The 21248-nt window shown below is 38.1% G+C and overlaps 1 protein-coding gene across 2 annotated transcripts in view; it reads left to right on the plus strand.

Annotated features, from left to right (window-relative positions):
* Nucleotides 1-21248, plus strand: part of LOC115789936 (leucine-rich repeat and fibronectin type III domain-containing protein 1) — a 133927-nt gene that overhangs the window by 87316 nt on the left and 25363 nt on the right. Inside the window, exon 3 of one of the 2 annotated variants that reach the window (XM_030743529.1) lies at nt 16353-16458. The exons of the other annotated variant lie outside the window; for it this stretch is intronic. The gene's annotated coding sequence lies outside the window, so the exon portion shown is untranslated. The remainder of the gene's footprint in view (nt 1-16352; nt 16459-21248) is intronic. 2 annotated transcript variants of the gene reach the window in all.

The raw sequence follows: 21248 nt of genomic DNA on the forward strand, positions 1-21248 counted from the left end.
CAGGGTTAAGGTCCCATGGAACTTCAAGTTCCAGACAGACAAGCAACTGCTGGCCAACCAACCAGACATAGTGGTGGTTGACAAAGAGCAGAAGGTAGATGTGGCAGTCACAGCCAAAAGCAACATTGGAAAGAAGGAGCAAGAGAACGCTACCAGAAAAGTACCAGGGACTGAAGGACCAACTGGACTAGATGTGAAAGGTAAAGTCCAAAGTGGTCCCAGTGGTAACAGGAGAATTATGAGCGCTTGATGAATCAAATATTCAAGTTTTCAAGTCAGCTTGTTGGGAACAAAATGGCACAACAATGGTCAGTGGAAACCAAAATCGTGAACTTTTTTAGGGCTTTGATTGTTTTGGGTTTTTTTGGTTATGTTTTTTTAAACCTCTGTGTTCATTTTAATAAATTTCATAAATATGAAAAAATGTAAAAAAAAAAATCTCTTTATCACAGGGTTAAATACTGGACCATGATTGGATCATGAATAAAGAATAAACTCCATTATTCTGATGTATTTCCAGTTTACATGTTACCTGAACAATCTTTAAACATTACAGCTTTCACTGGGCAATAACAGCGCCACATGAGCTGATGAAACTGCAGCATTATATTATAGACATCTGTATCCTGATTTTGGTCTCAGTGTCTGAATTTTTACTCCTATTTGAGATACAGAATTTCTTAGTAAATTATAAAATAAATAAGATAGATGTAAAAGATGAATAACATGTGGGCACGTGATAAACAAGCTGTTTGCACAGGGACTTCAGGGACTCCATGTTTCCTTAATCGGTCAGTTCTGTGCCTAATCAGTCTTGCTGTATAATTAATCTACACTTGCACCGCAGTATCTAAAGCAAGTAAACTCAACTGTGAAAGAAATCTGTGGGATTACAACTTTAGTTAAAACTGAAATCATAAATCATCTATGGATTACAAAGCTTAAGGTCTCTGAATAAATAAGGTCTCTGAAGTGCCATTCATACTGTGACAAATTTCATTTTAAATACAAAATAGTCCTCATTTGAATTCATGAATTTTTACCAGAGTTACAACATAATAGCAACTGAGAGTCTGAAGAATTGCATCTCTAATGAAACAAACACTAAACGACCCTTCTACTTCAGACATAATGCGCTGCAGTATTTGTCATTTAGTTGCTTACATCTACGCTAGAGAGTTACAAGTGTATATACCGATGAAACGGCAGACTGCATTCTGGCCAGCAGTTTTTAAATGTAGGTTGTCAATTTAATAGTTCACTGAGTGCATGCAGTTGTTGGGGGGGGGGGGGGGGGAGTTAAAGACACAGATTGAGGTGAAGTCCATTTCCTTTAAAGGAGATGTTCACCCAAATAAATCGATCAATAATCCTTTAACCACTTTTCCCACTTTGATTCAGCCTGGCTGCAATTTTCTTTCTCTTGAAACCAAAATGAGAAATACTCACCCTGAATTTCTGTGAGAACACCCCACCCGCCCCACCTCAAGAGAGTTAATCTCATATCAATAGCAAAATGTGTTTTAGAAGTATGGTGAAATTGAAATGACCCCAATCAGCACTGTCAGTCCCAACCAAATATTTGTCCACAAAACTTGATTCTATGGAATGGTTGGAGATTCCTTGCCACAGTCGTTGATCATTAGCCATGCTCTGCTGCCCATACTTATTGTGAAGCTGTTTACAGAGCAGAACCAGGTTTCAGGGTGGAGCTCAGATTACACTGCCAGCCTCTGCTTGTTCCCCTGTGTCCTCTCCTTTTGGCAAATAAATTGGAGTGAACTGACCTTTCATCAGATATGCACAGCAAAGCTTTAAAGCTTCACCAGAACCAGAATTGTTAACTTCAATTAGCCTTGAAATCTATTACAGCAGGTGACGTGCAGGTACAAGATGGTTCACTGCACCATGTACATATTTTACTCATCGTCATTGTGAAGCAGTGCTTTCTGACTTTGTCCCAGTGGAGGGGGATGATTGCTAGCCTTTGCCTTACAGTCACACACTGCTCTGTGATGCTCATCTATGTGCAGATCTCTCTGTCAGCACAGTATTATACAGCAGTGTCTATGAGTACTAACATGAAAAAAAAATCATTAAACCAATGAATGGAGAGGCGAGTTTTTTAGTACGGTGTGGACTATGACTTTTATTATTGTTTATTTCTATATACTTACATGTTAATTTAAACAAATTAATGATTCAAATAATGAGGTTAGTGTATATACAAGTAATCCCAGTGAGACAAGTGATGCCCACCTGTTGTTCAAAGTTTATGTTTGTGAAGGGCAGCCAGTCTGAAGAAGTCTGGGTTAAAGGAAGGTGGCCTTAAAGTGAGAGGAGCTAAAAGAACTTGTTCAAATCTAGAGAAGCACGCAGACCGGGTAAAAGATGTATAAGGATTATTAGGATTTCAAACTGTGAATCATGAAAAGCTCCTGTAGAAGAGCAGAATAAGAAAAAAAGTTAGCTGAAAATGAGCAACTAAAAGGTCCACTTCAATGTAATTATGCTCTCACACAAGGCATTAGATATTAATAGAAGCCAGAATTAGAGTCCTGTGTATATATTTCAAACAATAAAGTTTCAAAATAAGAGCAATTGAAGTAGTTTTTGGGATCCGGTTTACAACTAAAGCATAAAAAGGCGTCTAACTCAAGGGATGAACCAGCGTCATCTACACATAACAGACAACTTAGCAAAGACCCAATTTAAAAAGAAATTTTAAATTGTGTCTCTAAGCACTTTCTTGCTAGCAGACTGTTGCAAAAACACATGATTTGCTGCCATTTCTTTCAAGATAACACAGTTTGTCAGGCATAAAACAGGGAGAAAAAGCTGAACAATAGTGGTAACAGGTCTTATGGATTGATGACGACAAATGGAGGTCAGGAGAGATGTACAACAGTGAGTGTGTACAGCCATCTATAGAATACAGTGGAAGCTCTGTCATAGTTTCAGACTGATTTTCAGCCTGTGGTTTGGGGGATCTTGTCAAAACTGATGGAATTATGAATGCAGAAAAGTACGGTCAGATTTTGATCTACCGTGCAATACCATCTAGGAAGCTCTTGATTGCCAACGGCTTCATTGCTCAGCATGACAATGATCCCAAACACACTGCTAATGCAATAAAAGGATACCTGCATAGGAAAAAACACAATGGATCACTATCAGTCATGGATTGGCCTCCCCAGTGCAGTGAAGCAGTGTGAGATCATGCTGACAGAGAATAGAAGAAGGCAGCCAAAGAAGAGTTTTGAATGTCCTCCAGGAAGCCTGGAGGACTATTCCTGAAGACTGCTTAAAGAAATTAGAAGAAAGCTGCCTAAAAGAGTTCAGACTGTGTTAGAGAATAAAATATTGACTTTTAAGGCTGTTAGAATTGTACAAACTCTTCTTTTGCCTTATATACTGTATTTCCATGTATGTATGCCCATGTTTCAATATATCACTACACCCATTTCCCATTTTCTTAACAAAATCTATAGAAATGAAGGGTGACTCAAGACTTTTGCACACTTCTCTACTACATTATAAAGGAAATATTTGACTTGGCTTTTCCAAGTTTTGATCTTTACACCACAATATATCAGGGTGTCAGCATGTGAATAAAGAATAAAGAATGTGAATAAAACTGAGAATCGATTTCTTAATCAGTATATTATTTATCAAAAAATTTCATCATTCCCTTATTTTAGCATTACAGAGTTGACAATTTCATTCTATTCTTTATAACTTGAATATTTCTTAAAGCATATGTTAGACCAAACAAAGCATTTAAAAATGTCAGCATAGGCTCTATGAAACTGTGGTTTGCATTTGTTCACTGTAATGAGTGGAAAATCCCACTCCATCCTATCCCATTTACACTGTCATTGTTTGTGTGTCAGTGCTTTGGAGCACAACCCCTAACACAGTATAATTAATACTACAAATCATTATGGGAATTAATTTAAGTCAATTAAGTAGTCAGAATCCGTAAAACTTAATATGCAAAAGTAAAAAGGCAGAAATAATTTCAAATGGGGTCAAATCAAGTCAAGATAAGTGAGAAGTTAAATTATTTATTTATTGCCAGGGTGAAAAGAAATGTTTTAGAGGTTAATTTTACACACATAAAGTCTCATTGTTTCATTGTTAAAAAGCCTTTTAGGGGGAAAAGTCACAAATTAGGGCAAATCTGAAGATGCTCTACTATAAAAACACCAAATTATTGTTAATAGGGTCCTGGCTCTTAGCGTGACTGCAGATTTCCAGCTGGAGTTAAAAAGTCATGTAGGTTGAAGTGAGCGTAAATAAAAGCTGAGATATTTTTTCTTTGGGTTGTAAGAGGCAACATTTTATTAGTAATTTCAATGGCGGAAGCAACAGAAATATGCTTTACATAGGTTAAAAAAAATGATTTTGATGTACAGGTCTGTTTGGTCACTGCAAGCCAATCATTTAAATGAATCTGCAGGTATGATTTGACAGAGAATTTAACCCTGCTAATATCATCACAGACTGGATATGGACATCTGTATTATTATTAAATGGGGATTTTAAAAGTTTGAAGTGGTGGGTCTTTCTACTGGGGAAATTGATATGCCTGTTTGCAGAAGATGCAAAATCAGTTTGGCTTGAAAAATGGAAGACATTGTCAGGGGTTAGTGTCATTTCACATTTCTTCATTTGTAGCAATTTAATGGAGCAATTATGTTCGAGTGGATTCAGCATTGGCTTTTATTATATATTGATGGAAGATTTCCTCCAAATAATGAAATTATAGTCAGCACCATATTGCAAACACTCTTGAATACTGATTAATGGGAAATGATAAAAAGGGTTTGATTCAATCCACAGGAAACACCAACCAGGAGATATGTAGGGTTGAGATGAGCAGCAGGGAATGATCTATCAGCATGTCACGGGCTGAACTGTTTGAAGAGTGGTAACTGTAACATAAACACCTTTTCGAGGCTTTGTAGCAGGATGACCTGGTCTGTGGTGTCAACCGCCTCAGTGAGATCAAAAAGGACTCAAACGGAGCAGTCACAAGCAAACAGCAACAAGGGCAGCTCAAGGAAAACATCTTAAAACCCAATTTAAACCTTCCAGCTTATTATTATTCATAGAAAGCAGCAGCTTGTGGAGACAGCTTTTTCCTAACAGAAATGTGTAGTTTGTGTACCGCTGATTACAAAACTGGTGTATTGTCATCAGTGGTATACAGCAAATCTTGAAGTTTTGAAGAGGATTTAGTCCAAGCTATTAAATACTGACTGATTGCAGCAGACGAAGGTGGAGAAGATGTCCAAAGTGGCATATGTTTAAGAGAGATATTTTTTTCTTATTGCTTTCCACAATGTGTGAGTGCCAGGTAGGGTGCGATTGACATTTTCACATAGTACATGGAATTGCTGAGCATATTTGGAGAGGTCATTTGAACATGTTATAGAGTCCCGGTATCACACTAGAAGTGATTTGTTCCATGCCGTGTGCCTCTGTGTGCCGTGTGTATCCATTATAGATGGCTAGCTCAGCCATGCCAGCAGTATACATATGTTTACAGTTGTCAAATGCACCAAGAGGAGCCACTGAGAATCCTGAAATACAGCTATCCATCTGAGCTGAATGGATCCAGAAGACTTTGTTGTAATATTATCTCTCAAGTATATTAATAATACATGCAGAAAGAAATGTACCCAAGAGCATAGAATCAAAAGCAAAGCAACTATTCTAGCCCCAGAATATTATGCAGCATGTGGAAGGATATTCACATTCAATTCATTTTTCAGTCACATTTTCTTTAAAGTAGCCTTTAACATTTGTCTTTCGATAGTACTTTTACAGAGTAATTATTTGCTGTCTTCTTTAAATATCATTACTTTCCTAAAAGAATGGCCTAAATGTGAATGACTAAAAAAAAAATTCATTTTTTAATTAATTCATTTTTTTGGCCTAAATCATCATAAATCATAATTTTCGTGTTTATTGAACAAACAGGGAAAAAAAGACTTTTAGGCTATTTTTTTTAGGAGGATGTCATTATGTAAAATACTGGGTGAAAATCCACATCCTGAAATGCAGTGGGGTTGTAACTGAATTCAGTTGATTTCAATTTAATTCAAATTAGAGATTTAGAGATGAGAAGGTGCTTTTGTATTGAAGAATGGGAAAATATGAATTTCCTTCATGTTTGAAAGGTTGAATGAGCCATTTTTAAAAGACTGTTTAGTTTAAAATGCATTTTCTTCCCCTCAGTTAATACTGTTGATAAATGAGTTGATTTAAAATTTAAGCTTAGAGTGAAGTACATAAAAATGACAGTTAAACTATTTTGGTGCACCCCCTTCCTTTGATTTTGTAGTTCAAGATCGTGGAAGGCGGTGGGGTGCCATGGGGTGCCGTTCACTTTGAGTTAATACTTTCAGATATGATTAAAATTTGATGTTTTGAGGCTGGCAGTAACTAGACTCAGTAATTGTTTCAAGGAGCTGGGGAGGATTTTCCCTCTTCCAAAATGTACTTTGAGACTTTGTAGATCCTCCAAGAAGTAGTTTATTTTAAGTTCTGTGTCACTAATTCATCAAGAGTCTGTGCTCATATATTTTAAAGGGATCAAGCAAGTCAGGCTGGATTTTATTTACTCAACATTGAGTTCTCTTGATAAATAACCTACATTAACTTGAATATGAGCTGTTGTAAAAGTAAGCTCTTTCTAACCTTCTTTGAAGTAAAATAGTATTATATAGCATTAAAAAGTGTTTTGTAAAATTAAAAAAATAAAGCACTGGTCTTGTAAAGAAACAATAGTAGTACTGGCTGGGCTGTAGATTTTTGTTTAATCCAATATACTACATCAGGTCATCCCTGTGAGGCTAGCACTGGTAATCTTTACTACGTTAACAGTATGAGGTGAGCATATGAGCATCCAGCAATTAACACCAATCACAAAGTTCAGCTAAGGGTGATGGAAACTGTAAATTTGTATGTTTTTTACCCCTCAGCCTAAAAAGGCTGGTTTGTATTACCCCACCAGGCACGCGGGCAGCCAACTTTCAACTTTGTGAACACAGTAACTCAAGAACGATGTCCCCTAAGATCTGTGTGGTCAAGAACTTGTACTTCCAGGGGATTTGTGCCAACTAAAGATTCTCCTGCCAGGAGGCTGAGGGTAGAGCTACAGTATTTTTAGAAATTAACAAAAAAATTGTATTTTGTTCTGTGAGGGATATATATATATATATATATATATATATACATAAATTTAAGGCAGTCGATTTAATACTTGTTGAGATCCAGGCTGGATGCAGAATATTGGACCAATGCTGAACCACCATACTGACATTGATGGCTTACATTGATTCTGTTCAAGAAACAGAAAAACAAGATTTATATTTAACCAGAAGGGCACTCAGTTGAGTGCATACCTCAACCATCCTAAATTTTCTAAGTGCCAGTACTACTTCAATAGATACCACCCGCAGTTGTCATCCTCCATCAGGTTCAGCTATATTTTGGTGTTAGTTGCATGTCACTGGCTTTATTTCTTTCTCCACAGGAGTGAATTATTTTTTGACCCTCTAATATTCAGCATTCTGGATCATTAGATGCAGAATCCTCCTTCGATCATGAACGAACTTTACTAAATGACAGGACTTACGGTCATGTTAATTAATTTTTAGAGGATTCTGACTTATCCTCATAAGGTAAGACGCAAAAATGTGACTCTCATTCCTATCTCACAATGGTAACGAATCCTTTTACAAAATGCTGGATCCAGATCATGATCACCACTAAAATTCAACCAGTTGCTCCTTGTACCACGCCCAACAACTCCCGAAATTTTCATCAAAATCTCTTTATAATTTTTTGAGTTATCTGCTAACAGACAAACAGACAAATGACCAAAAACATCACCTCCCTCCACCTATCAGTGGGTGAGGTAATAACACATGACATCGCAAATTAAAGTTTGAGTGCCCGTGTGAATCCAGATGAGTTGGCTCTCTGATTATACGGTTTTGAGTTTTCTCTTTGGCGCCTGTAATTCAGGTTGTAGACAACAAACAGGAGAAGAACACACAGGAAGATCACTGCTAATAAAAGTAAAATGATATTAATGTGTCACAGAAGGAAATGTTTAGCAGAAGCACAACTGAGCATCTGCTCCTAATATAAGCCTGCACAGTATTCTTATAGTGCCACTTAGTTAATTTAATTTGCACTGTCAGGTAACCAATAAGACAAATGAAATAACTGAATATTTGTGATTCAGCAGCAGTGAAATAAGCCAGCTGAGGAAATCAGATAAGTTCCCTTCCTTTGACATATTGGAAATGATCTTATCAAATATCTCCTCGCCTATTTAGTCTCTTCATCCTGACATTTGCCTTGACAGACAAATCCTGTTACAGTAAGAAATGAATTCAAGAATGAAACACAATTTACAGACGTCCGAGTGTTTACCAGACCCAGAGAGAGAATTGGGATGTTTTCATGAGGGGAAGGAAATGAAGAGCACTTGTTTTTTAACCTGTTTTGTTGGTGACTGCTGCACCACCACCTCCACAACCTGTCAAAGTGACAGCTCTGACAGCGCTTGGGCACAACTCTGACATTATTTGCAGATGGTAAATAAGGAAAAAATATCTGGTGAGGTAGTATGATTCATAGTTAGTCTCAGCTCCTGTTTACTGACAGATTGCCACATTCATTTAGCAAATTACATTTGTACTTAGGGCTCTGTAAAATGCTTCTGCCCTCCCACTTTATTGGAGGAGAGAGGATATTAAAAATAATAAAATGTCTTCTTTTTCCACTTCAGTCTTCAAATCTCTTGACTCGGAATCTTTCAGAACCACGGATCTCTGCAAAGGGATTATGCCGCAAAGACGCCAATATTTCTATTGCAGGCTTCTTCTGTATATGTTTAAATGTACAAAATTTCCACCTTCTACAGGCAGCTCCATTACTTCCTCATATCCCCGCTTAGAGGCTTGTATGTAACAGGATATGCTAATACTTGATGTGCTAAGCCCTTGTAATCTTCATGCTTGAATTTGTGAACAGAAAACCATGCCTTTTCCACAAACTGTAAATACCTATGGCACAGTATAGGCATGTGGGGAAAGTGGCACAAGTTCCCCTTTTCTAAGTGACCCCCAAAGACTATAAAATGGGAAATTGTGAGGCTGCAGTGTGGATGTACAAGTACATGAACTATAACTGTATGATTACAAAATGAACAGTTACAGATTAACGTAATTCCCCTCTTCCTCTATAATACATTTTCCTGGAGACTGCAGACCATATGCTTATGTAGCAGTCAGTGAACCATGAAATCACTTGGTTTTCATGAAGCCAATTTGCATTCTCAGGTAAAAGCTCAATGGGGCAGAGGTAGTTGTAAAACCTTCATTTAGTATATCAGACCTGTCCTTTCTTATTATGGCTGCACAAAATGATCAAAGTGTCACTATTCCTGAAATGACACTGCATGTTAATGGCCTGAGACTGGTGCCGTTTTTGGACAGTCAAACGGGGATTTTGCATCATTCTTCATCATGAGCTGTTTTTTTTTTGTTTTTTTTTTGCTCAGTGCATTCTGCTCAGTTAACGATTAGATATTAGAATATTCACCCAAGTCAGTCCAGAACAAAGTGATGAAATCTGTAAGATAAAGTTTGAGAAGAGCTGCATGAACAGTCTTTTGTGTCATTTTGTCTTGTCTCCTTATATTGTCATAATATTTTGTTTAGTTCATCTGACATGAACATGAAGCACCCTGAAAATTTGGATAGATTGCACTCTGTAGTACAAACCAAGTCAGTGGCGTCCCCTTTAACACAGAGATAATCAAAACGAGAACAAATCTCAGCAGCTACTGAGCCTGTGTGCAGGCAGATCTAACGAAGACTATGTGATGTGGTTAAAGGTACAGCAAAGACTTTGTCTTGTACAAGATCAATTATTTTTGTATAATAAATGGTCAAAAATGGACATTGTTATTGCACTTCATGCTGCTGAACATGCCTTTTATTATGCACTATAAAAATGAAGCCACACTCAAAGACAAAAGTTCATTATTTATATTGGCTCGCTGCAGTCTTTAGTTTAAATGATTCATCATTTGCCAGTTTCTTTGGATTAATATCCTATGAAGATGTTTGATGTTTAGTAAGTGATGACCTACTATGAGGTTTTACAAGTTTTGGCCGATCATATCTCCAAGACTTGTCCGATCCTTCCCAAGAGTCTTCTAATGTTACTGGAGCCAAAATGATCTCAAAGACGTGTCACGACAACTTTTCAACACAATTACAATATCTCCTCACTGTATGTGGTCTCAATATTACTATTTTACATCCTGTGTGGCTGTAGTTTTGATCTAAGATGTCAGTGTGCCTTTATTATTCATCCCTTATGCAGCTAGGCCTGAAATTACACAGTACAGTTCCAGTTCATAAATCTATCAACTCAAATCTCTGAACAAGATATGAAATAAATCCATCTCATAATTTCACAGTCAGTTATTGTAGTTATACTTGCAAAATATGTATGTTTCATGCAGGCAGATATCCAACTGTTGTGATTTTCTGTCTTGTTTTTCTAAAAAGACTCAATAAATATAACAGCAAAGTTCATTTGTAAATGGATACATGGGCATTGTTTATTTTTTGCCAGCAGCTGTAACTTCTCCTGCGAATCACATGATTGATAACGCAGCTTAACACCGTCAGTCACGGCATGATAGAAAATATAAATAACACTGTAGGAGAATAGAGGGTGATTTTTTTGAAAGGCCATAAAACATCCATAGACAATGTAGACCACCTCTCGTGGTCATGTGAGTAAGTGCATGTTAAATATTCTGACCTTTTTAGAAAGGCGGTGGTGTCATCACCACCTAGGGCAGGACTTGTCACCGTGGCAACAAAGAAATCAGTGAAGAAGGTTGTTGCAGATGGGAAAGGTTTTCCTTCAGCATGTGGTTAATGTTGTGAAAAGGTCTTTGTTTTTTTTTGATAAAACATTATGTTTTCTTAAACCTACCCATGTAATGTCACGCAGGTAGCAACATTTTTAATGGATCCAGTTACTGACACCATGGGGGACTGAAGGCAGATGGAAAAAGTAATGAATGAATCTTTTTTTTTTTTTTAAAGGTGCTGAAGAAAATTAAAAGTAAATCTAAAATCTAGAATGTGCCTGAAAGTGTTAAACAAAAGAACAAACCAGGAAAACAAAGAGGGGGTCCCAGTGTAAATAACAGGAGGGAGTAACGCAGAGCAGAAGGCAAAAGACTTGATGTGCAGATAAAAACTTCAGAAAAAGACAGAGACTAAATACACAACTGGGAGACGGCTAATGGGACACAGGTGAACTCAGTCAAGACAACAATGAGAACAAGAGAAGAAACAAAGGAGGAAAGTTAAAAACTCAGAAGCCACATGAGGCAAAACCCTTCAAAATAAAATGGGAAGTAAGCTCTAAGGGAGACCTAGAAGAAAGGCAAACAGATCAGATGAGAAACCACATTTAAAGACACATAGGAAGGAAACTGAATGTTAAAACAGAAACCATAAATAAATATCAAGCAAATACTTGGGGCCTAAACCTAGTGAAACAGTGACTAGGAATGAAACCAACAATGCACACCAGTGTTTCCACACAATATACTTACTCTTTTTATTTGTAGGTCTTTATATTGCCTCACTGTTGAGACAATATGACTGGTTCACATTGCGAATGTGAACCACTCATATATGTTGTTGCTGCAAAAACTCATGTCGGGCTGTCTGATTGTTGGTATTATTGTAATATTTCAATATAAAGCGCCTTGAGGTGACTGTTGTGATTTTTTTTGGTATATAAATAAAATTGAATTGAAATGAATTGTTAAGTGTTACTTTTTGTTATATGTTCCAGTTTTTAGCTCTGCTAACAACCAAAGAAGCAATTTGACGGTGTGACCTTAGACTCCGGGAAATTGGGAGCAGCTTCCTGACACACATTGCTCTAATTAGCAGCTGAACTGGACCTCTCTTTTGTGTTTGTGGTGTTGGTATATTTAGGAACATTTTAATGGAACAATCTGAAAAATGTCATAGTTGCTGTGTGGTACAACAATCCTAGAATCCTAGAAGTTTGTTCTCCAATTTTGATAAATGAAATTCTACTATTTTATTAGCCTGTTTTTCACCTGTTACATGATATATGTTTGTGCTTTGCGCCTTAACAATGTATGCATGCAGCTTGCAAGCATTAGCTGATAAATATGGTCACTTCTTGCTCCAAATAAGTAACATTGCCGTGGCCAAAACACTGATGCTGAGCATTCAAAATACAAGTCCAAAATGGGTAATACCACATGGGCTACACCCATCAATCAATCAATCAATCAATCAATCAATCAAGCAATCAATCAATCAAAATACTTTATTATCCCTGAGGGGCAATTTGTTTGCATTCATATTTAAGGCTGTAACCGTAATATGAGTAGAATTTGATAGTTTGTTCAGGCCTGTAATTTATGGGGGATCAGTGGCTCAGGCACTGGAGCAAGTTGTCTGCTAATTGCAGGGTTGTGTCCTTGGGAAAGATATTGAACTCCATGTTGTTCCTGATGGCAGGTAAGCACCTTGCATGGCAGCACTATAACTTTGTAAAGCACTTTATAAAACAAAGCCGAGGTTAAAGGTGCTATATATATAAGTGTAGAGTATTTACCATTGGACAGGATAGGCTGAAGTCTCATTGAAAAGTTTGTCCACTTTCAGCTATTGCATTCCAGATGACCTCCATATGTGATCCATGAGCCTTGTCTGATGGAGTCTAACCAAAATACAACCAGCCTTAATTATCACTGAGAATGTGATTTTTATTTATTTATTTTTATCCTAACCTGCACTTTTAGTTTCTGGCCTTCTTGGGTAACCTTGGCCTCCAACATCAACTGGATTCAGGAGTATTGATTGGCTGGGAAATGCACACACATACACACAATTCATCTTTTCTTGACCTCTAATGGCAAAGGTTTGTAGAAGCTAATGAAAAGCTAATTATTCAATCAAACTGCTCCTTAAAGCAATTTTCCTGGCAACTATTTTGTCTCATTTCAAGTAAAGAGCTCAGCTCAGTTTTAGTCAGGCCAGCGGGACAAGAACATTCATTAAAGTCTGATGGTGTTTTAGATTAGCGGACACGACTGATAAAAAACAAGTGTTCATCCTTAAGAATCACCTCATTTTTGTGGTTTCTTCCCTAAATGTCTCTGAGTGTTTTGCGCCGAGTGAATAAACAGAATATATTTGATGTATTTAAACACATTAAGTCTACACATAGTGACACATGTTCAATATGCTTAGTTTCAGGGCATTCCTGTTCATGCACACCTATTAGTTAGATGTAATTAGACTTTGACTGCAGCAAAACAGCTGTTGAAAATCCATGAATACATATAGCACTGTGATTGATACCTTGCCATATAGTGTACACAATCCTGCGCGTAAATCAAGTCATTAATCAAAGCGCTGACACGAGGAGGAGTAAATGACTGTAAAGTCAGGGGAAAAGGGAAATGGTCTTACGGGATTCAGTTTCATGGATCTGCTGAGGATGAGTTTGACCTCACAGTTATGACAGCTATCAGGCTACTCTACACCTCCAAACAGTATTGTTGTTTCCTGCACAAGTGGCTTTGTCGGCGCACTGCTGAGTCATGATGACATTGAGAATGTCCTTTAATAAGCATGTTAAAGCTGCAGCTGCTGTATTGCTCGTCTTTTTCTTGGGCACTGTGATTGCTGCAGTTAGTGAAAGGAGGTGAACAATTAAATTCTAACCAGCACCTTTACTCCAGTCAGGCAATTTAGAAATAATTAAAGTCTATATTAAATGCACAAAAAAAAACCCCACTCCTTTCAAGGCTATGGTGGAATTCATTCCTTGCACTGTTGTGGTCTATTAATTGCTGTGGGTCTCTGCTTACCTGCCAGCAAGCTCTGAAATTGTCATCACTTCAGTTTATATCTAGGGAATGGAGCAAAAGCAAAGGTGAATAGCTCCAGTATGAATGCATTCACTCAAATGCATAATTGATTGAAGCTGTAAGGCTTGTTTTTGTCTCCCTGGATGGTCAGCAGGATCTGAGGGAAGGAGATGCCTGCAGCTTTTTGCAGAGATTTCTTTTTGTTGCTTTTGCAGAGCAGGTGTCTAAGAAAGGAGAAAAGAAAACATTATTCCTAAGCCAGGAGAGGCATAATCCTGACATTGACTTGTAAATATATAATGAAAAGAGGATAAAATGACAAGTCTGTTTTATTTCAATCTTAAAATCTTTTTAAAAAATCTGTGTTGCTTTGATCTGCTTTCCTGGTTGCTGTAGGCAGAGTTTTCCAAGGAAATCTCCAAGCAAAATTGTTATTTAGCTGAAGTTTTGATCCAGATAGTACATGTTTATACTCTGATAAATTATTACTACCCTGCCTGTGAGATTCTCTTAGTGAGCTTATTGATATTTATTAATGTTTCCATGTCAGTACATATTAGGCCTGTTCCTTTTAAATTGTTATTTCAGGGTAGATGTTGTTTTTTCCCATCATTCCTGTATCTGACTGCCCTTTTGGATTTTTGTTTGTTTTTGATGCCACTCATATCAGGTCATCTCTGTGTGAGTGAGTGGCACAGTGTAACTGCAAAGAGGTAAAAATGGATGTTTCAGTCACTCCTGTTGTCATATTGAGTATTCTAAGTAATAAAGCTGGCAGCACAGGAGCATGACTGTCTCCCTAACAACTGTCTTTGTCTTGCACAGATAGGAAGGAATCACAGTGATGGATAATGACTTCACAGAGAATGCCCATTGGCCAAAGTTGCCAAGCACTCTTTTTGCTCCGGATAAAGGATTGGGGACAAAAAAAAGAAAGAGGAATAGAGAGGTGAAGTGTTGTGGCTGTGATGGGAAAATGGATCAAAGGAGTGGAGTGTATGATACAGTGAAGAAGAATCACGTTGGAGATAATGCGAGGTTGACGTGTCCCAACACTAGACTTCTCATTCTGGGCCAGGTGATGATATACTTGGAAATGAAGATAAAATTGAAAAATCATTGGTAAAAGTTCATTTTTGAAGCAAATTCATGCGAATCCCATTGGTTTCTCGCTGTCACTGCAGTGACATTACTCTCTGACACACTGGCTGTCAAGAGAGGGAGGCGCGGGCTGCGTTACCGCCCTTCACACAACTAGAAGCCGTTAATACGCTTGGCGTGATAGACCATGAAATGTGTGATGACTACGCTCTTACTTTATTTCTCTCCTTCACCTCCTAAACTCTGACATGACAGTACTGACTCCAGCCTTAGATGAACTGGAATTGGAAAAGGACTAAAATGACGTATCAAAAAGCAAAAGCTTGCGTCATAAATACTTCATTGGCTGGATGAATAGCTGAAGGTGACAAGTCTAAAGTCCCCGTCTGAATACAAATTGACGTACAGTAAAGCTGGAAGAAAAACCTGAGTGGAGAATTCTGTATTTTCATGCATGAAGGCTCGCTGCATACAAATGCGAGCGATATGGCGATCTCTCTTGGATTGCGTGCTGCTGTACTGCGAGCAGAGCTGTGACATGTCACGTAGCTTGTTTTGAATTTTTTGGGACAAGTGAGAAACTGAAGGCCTGTGACCTTGGTATTCATCTCTCTCCAGTGTGGAAAAAAAAAAAGACTGCTTCAGTAAAAATAGCTTCTTAAGCGAGTTCTAAAACCCCATGCATCTTCATCAGATATTGCAGAGTATGGCAATAACCTAGCGTTCAAGCATGCAGTAATTCTTTGGAGGCATTAATCACCTTATTTATTTATTTTTTAATCTTGGGCATGTTCTTTGTTTAGTACAGATAAATTCCAAAGCTGTGTCAAAATAGGATAAATTTTTCATTATGCTCCCCTTTACACTTTGTTCTCCTTCAGCTACAATGATGCAGTGAAATATTAATGACGGGACACACATTCATAGTCATGGTATCTCCAACTCTGTTTTTCTGGTGCCTTTTCCTGCTGTTTATGTTTCTTTCCTGTTGTTTCATAATCAGATCAGCGTTCATATCGCACCCAAAGCTGCCAAGTGGAAAAAGGAGCAAGTTCAGTCAATGAGATTATGAATGTATGACTGCCTCTCTAGTGTGTTGAGAAATGTTGCCTCCTTCACTAGAATATTGTCTAGAAGTACACGATAAACATCCCAAAATATGTTAAAAGAACCACTCTTCTGGCAGGCTTTTTACTGAAGCTTTCTAACTCACCTACGGCTGTATTATGTCCTAATTCTAACAAAATGCTAAAGCATGTTCCTTGTTCCCCAGTGGTGTTTTCCTGTGGGAGTTGCCTGCCTCAGCCCTGAGTCTCTGACTGTTAGCTGATCATGATGCTGATGTGGAACCTGTAATGGAGACCAGGGCTTGATATCTGGTGAGTTTGCCATGTTTTCCAAGTCACTGCATACTGACTGTAAGCAGTTGCAGCTCCATGCTTAGCAGGAGCAGCTCTAACTGTGCTAAAACATGTTGTTAGCAGCGGTATATCAGCAGACTGAAAGGGAGTGCTGTGTCGATCTACAGACTATATAGTGAATCTACAGAACCAGAGGAGAACTGAGCAAAATGTGGACATTTTTTCTATTTTTGTGTCCTACTGTTTTGGCAGCATTTCATTTGCACAGTTAGGCAACAACTATATGAACAGACTTTGTTGACTGTAGATCTTTTTTATTGGCTTTATCTTATTTATGTCTTTTTTCCAATTTATGTGGGCAATGAGACATGAAGACAAAACTGTCCTCTCCCAGAAAATGAGCAGATTGTTCTTTTTTTAAAAACCTATTTTACAAACTATAATTATGTCTTGAAATAACAAGCAAACAACCAATATAGCTGGAGGACTTGATGATAAACAAACAGGTATACATACTGTTTGCACTTTACACAGCCAGTGCAAAACAACATAGAATGGCTACGGGGTTACAAATAGTGCAGGAATATGTGGGAGTGTAAAGATTGCTGGATAAATATTGTTTGGGTAATAAACCCTTATTCTATCAACATATTTAACATACACGAATAAACTACTGTAAAAAGCAAATTTAGCAAAACAAGAAGTACACAGAGAGCACACCTCTTCCAAAGCAGTTTACTCACTGGGCAGTATTTAGTTTTAAGGGAATAGTATTATATTTTGTATGTATTCATTATGTTTTCTTTGTTCTTTTTAATTATTTGCCTGTTGAAGTCCATTTTAATATACTTAACATAATTTTTGAGTATACTTATTTTTTTGATGTTTTTTTTATTTATATATAGTGCATGTGTAGCATTCATTTCATTGTTTAGTGAAATTTGACTAAATGCTTAAATATCAAGTGAAAACAAATTGATCACAAGTTTATTTTTTGTTCCATAAATAAATAAACTTATTCAGGAACACTGTACATGTACATAACAAAGTCAGAGTAAAATTAAAGACAAAATATATTTTATATCACTTTGACCTTCAGATCAATCTATTTGACCTTGAAGAAGAGGTCAGATGTGATGTGATATTTGAAATCTTTATACAGTACTTTCTGTATGTTGACAATACACACCGCACTTGTAAGAATCATAGTTTCTAAGTTATAAGGCTTTTTGTCAATTTTGGGCCAATAAATCAATAAGTTGACCTTGAAGACCTTGGTGGATGTAAGCCAGATTTTAATGGTTTGTTAACATGACCCCACTCTGCACCCCTCCAAAGTTTTATCAGAAACATTTCTAAACTTTCTGAGCTACCGTGCTTACACACAGAATGGCATGCACGCATGCAGATGCTACCAAAAACATAACCTCTTTGGTGGCAATAATAGCAATAATTGCAAAAATTATTTCTTCTCAGAGCTTCATTGGTTGTGCAATCTCTTCAGTGTGTCTTGGGTCTGCCCTGGGACCTCATTACATGCCCAAAACACCTCACCTACAAGGCTTCCAGGAGGCATCCTGGTCAGATGCCTGTATCACCTCAGAGTAGTGGCTCTAATCAAAGATCCTCCCAAGTGACTGAGCCCCACACGCTGTCTCTAAGGCTGAGGAGGTAATTCATTTCCGCTGCTTGTATCCACGATCTCATTCTTTTGGTTACTACCCACAGCTTGTGACCATAAGTGAGGGCAGAAACATTGATCGACCTGTAAATCGCCAGCTTTGCTTTCACGCCCAGCTCTCTTTTCACCACATCAGACCAGAACAGCTTCTACATCACTACAGATGAGGCACCAATCTGTCTATCAATTCCCCCCCTCCACTTTTCCCTTATTCATGAACAAGATATTTAAACTCGTCCACTTGGGGCAGCAACTCATCTCTGACCCAGATTGAGCACTCAACTCTTTTCCAGTTGAGAACTACAGCCTCAAACTAATTCTCATCCCAACTGCTTCACACTCCGTTGGAAACTCCCCCAGTGCAAGCTGGAAGAATCTGCCCGATGAAGCTAAGAGAACCATATCATCTGCAAAAAGCAGAGATGAGATCTAGACCAGTGAACCAGACACTCTCCACCTCTTGGCTGTGCCTATAAATTCTGTCCATGAAAGTTATGAATGGAATCAATGACAAAGGGCAGCCCTGGAAGAGGCCAAGACAAGCCTTCATTGTGGTTTTATATGTAGAGGAAACAACTAAACCCAACTAAAGCTAAATACACAGTACGGGCTGTTAAAGCACACAATTTGCCTCATGCTATGTGCTATATTAGGGTATGCTGGCTTGTGACAAGAGGAGCAAACAGTTACTACCTTCCTGTCTGTGTTTCATCAGCAAAGGAACACCTCTTTCAAGCACTGGACAGCCGCATCAGCAGGTGGAGTTCCCCTCACTCCCAAGAGGGTCATTGCTACTTGGATTAGAAGTATCAAAAGCTTTCCTTTTCATGTGTGACATCACCAGGGCAAGCTCCGGCTGTCACAGGTAGATCTGGCAACAACTCCAGTTTTCTAATAATTTCCAAACCGGGGAGTTATCATCATCGCCATCATCATCATCTACATGATGAATGCAGCAATGGAGTCATTCTTCTTCAAAATGACAGTCAGAGTACTCCTATCCTTCTTGATACTATATAATACTTTAATATAGGACCCATGGCAAAAATTAACTGAATACATATTCGATATAATAAAACTGCTTAGGTGGAATTGGGTGCTTGTGAGTGGGGTCTCCTGGCACCCCAAAACATTTATATTTTTAAAAAGCACTAATTAAAGCAGAAATACAAAACAATGTTAATACATCATTAATAAACAAATTGATTGGCAAAGTCATAAAAAAATTACAGCATTAAACACTTGTGAGATAGAACAAAAAGTATACCTCTGGGGTCTGATGAGAGCTAAAGTTACTAATTAGTGAGTACCCTTTGCATACAGTAGTTGGTTCGTGGACATACTGTAGAGCTCGCATCGAGTTACATTTGACATTAATGGACATAATGTACATGTTATTGCAGAGTCTGAATGCTTAACTGTCACATGTAATTGGTAAGCACAGTGGCTGTTTTAACTGTTCACACATCTGGAATGGAAAAAGAAATAAATGCGAAGGTTTAAGAGCGAGGAAGTCTTTGAGTCTTTCCATGCTAATGGCAGTAAGAAAACAGCATAGAAACCTGATACTTGATAACCAGGTTTAAGTGGTTAATGTTCAGTTGTGTGGGAGCAATATACTAAATGTGTAAAGACTAATCTAAAGCACCTTTTTCACCTTTAGTTAGCAAAGAACCAATGTCCAGCATGGTGGAAATATTCCATATATCTAGCCAGAAAGGCCAAACAACTTCTAATTGTCTTTTCTATTTGTTTAGTTTAGAAAGAAAACAAAATGGAAATGAAAATAAATTGGAGAGAGGTGAGGCTGTTCCTTTGTCTCTAGTGCCAAAGGTTATTACTCTTTCAGTGACTGAAAAGCAAACCCCACCCGCCTTACAATTTTGTGGATTTGATATAATGTTACCCACGTGCAGCAGGAAAAAAGGCTCTGTCTGGAGTCGTAGCATAATTGACTGCATCCCTAACTAAGCTGAAATGGGCCATAAAACACTCTTCAAAATGCTGCAGCAGGACATGAACGCAGTTTCGTGTTTCGACTGTACATTATATAGCATGAAGCTATTAATTAAAACCCAACACACGAGAGGATAGAGTTAATGGTGTGTGCTCTGTATTCAGAGGGCAGTCAGCCGAGAATAATCATGGGCATCTGAAGTGCAGTAGGTACCTGTATCCCCTTAGCATCTGTTTGGTAGACTCAAGTAGGTGTTCATCCTGAAAATGTCATAGCACTCCATCAAGGAATGATATCTGATCCAGCTTGCTGCCAGTAAGTGAACTCTGCTGAGGGCCTAGATTTAGGTGAAAGTCTGGCTTATATCCCTGGGGGAATTCATTAAGGTGGGGAGTGGGAGGTGGAATTATATTTCCTGCCTTTGACCCTCTGTGGTCAGAACCCCTGTGGTTTCAGTGGTCAGGGGGTATCGCACAGTTCTGAGAACAAAGAAATATAATGGCTCCCACTTGTCCTCCGCAGGTTCAAAGGGAATGGCATGGCAATGCCAATTAGCCAGCTTGTGTTACAGAATTGAACATAAGTGCTGATTTTTTTTTTTTCCCAGTGCCCCCCCTTGTACTCCTAACAAGCAGCATCTACAGCATACACCCTGCATAACTCTGCATATTTTGTGCACCATGAGACATCCTGTTCTGTTTGTGTCCCAAAAAAGAAAATAATTCCCATAGTTTAATTAATCCTTTTTGAGAGATTTGAATTCACTCCTTTCCTGTCAAATAAAAGCAATTTGTGTTGTAAAAGTACAGTAATTTGGCTTGCATTTTTTCTTTTGACATCTTCTCCCAGCTGCTCTTTTTGAGTGCAGTTTAATCCCAGTTGTCAAGTTTGAGGCCATTAAGAGGCGGAACAACAGGATTCCCCACCAGCTCATCTCTGCTTGCACAAAATTATGGCACTACAAACTGAGTGTCCTGTAAGTAGGTAGTGAATACTTTTTTCCACTTCGGAAAGTGAAGAGTAGGTCAAGTCGTTACCTTCCCCTGTTCAAAATTCCAGTGCATACCTCCCCTGCCTTGTATCTTGTGGTCTGTTTCTCTTGTCAAAGTAATGCGAGTCTTGCAGTCAATGTTTCCTGGAATATGAAGCATTCGTGGCAGCGACAGGCAG

Source organism: Archocentrus centrarchus, chromosome 13 (assembly GCF_007364275.1).
Source record: "Archocentrus centrarchus isolate MPI-CPG fArcCen1 chromosome 13, fArcCen1, whole genome shotgun sequence".
Classification (NCBI taxonomy): domain Eukaryota; kingdom Metazoa; phylum Chordata; class Actinopteri; order Cichliformes; family Cichlidae; genus Archocentrus; species Archocentrus centrarchus.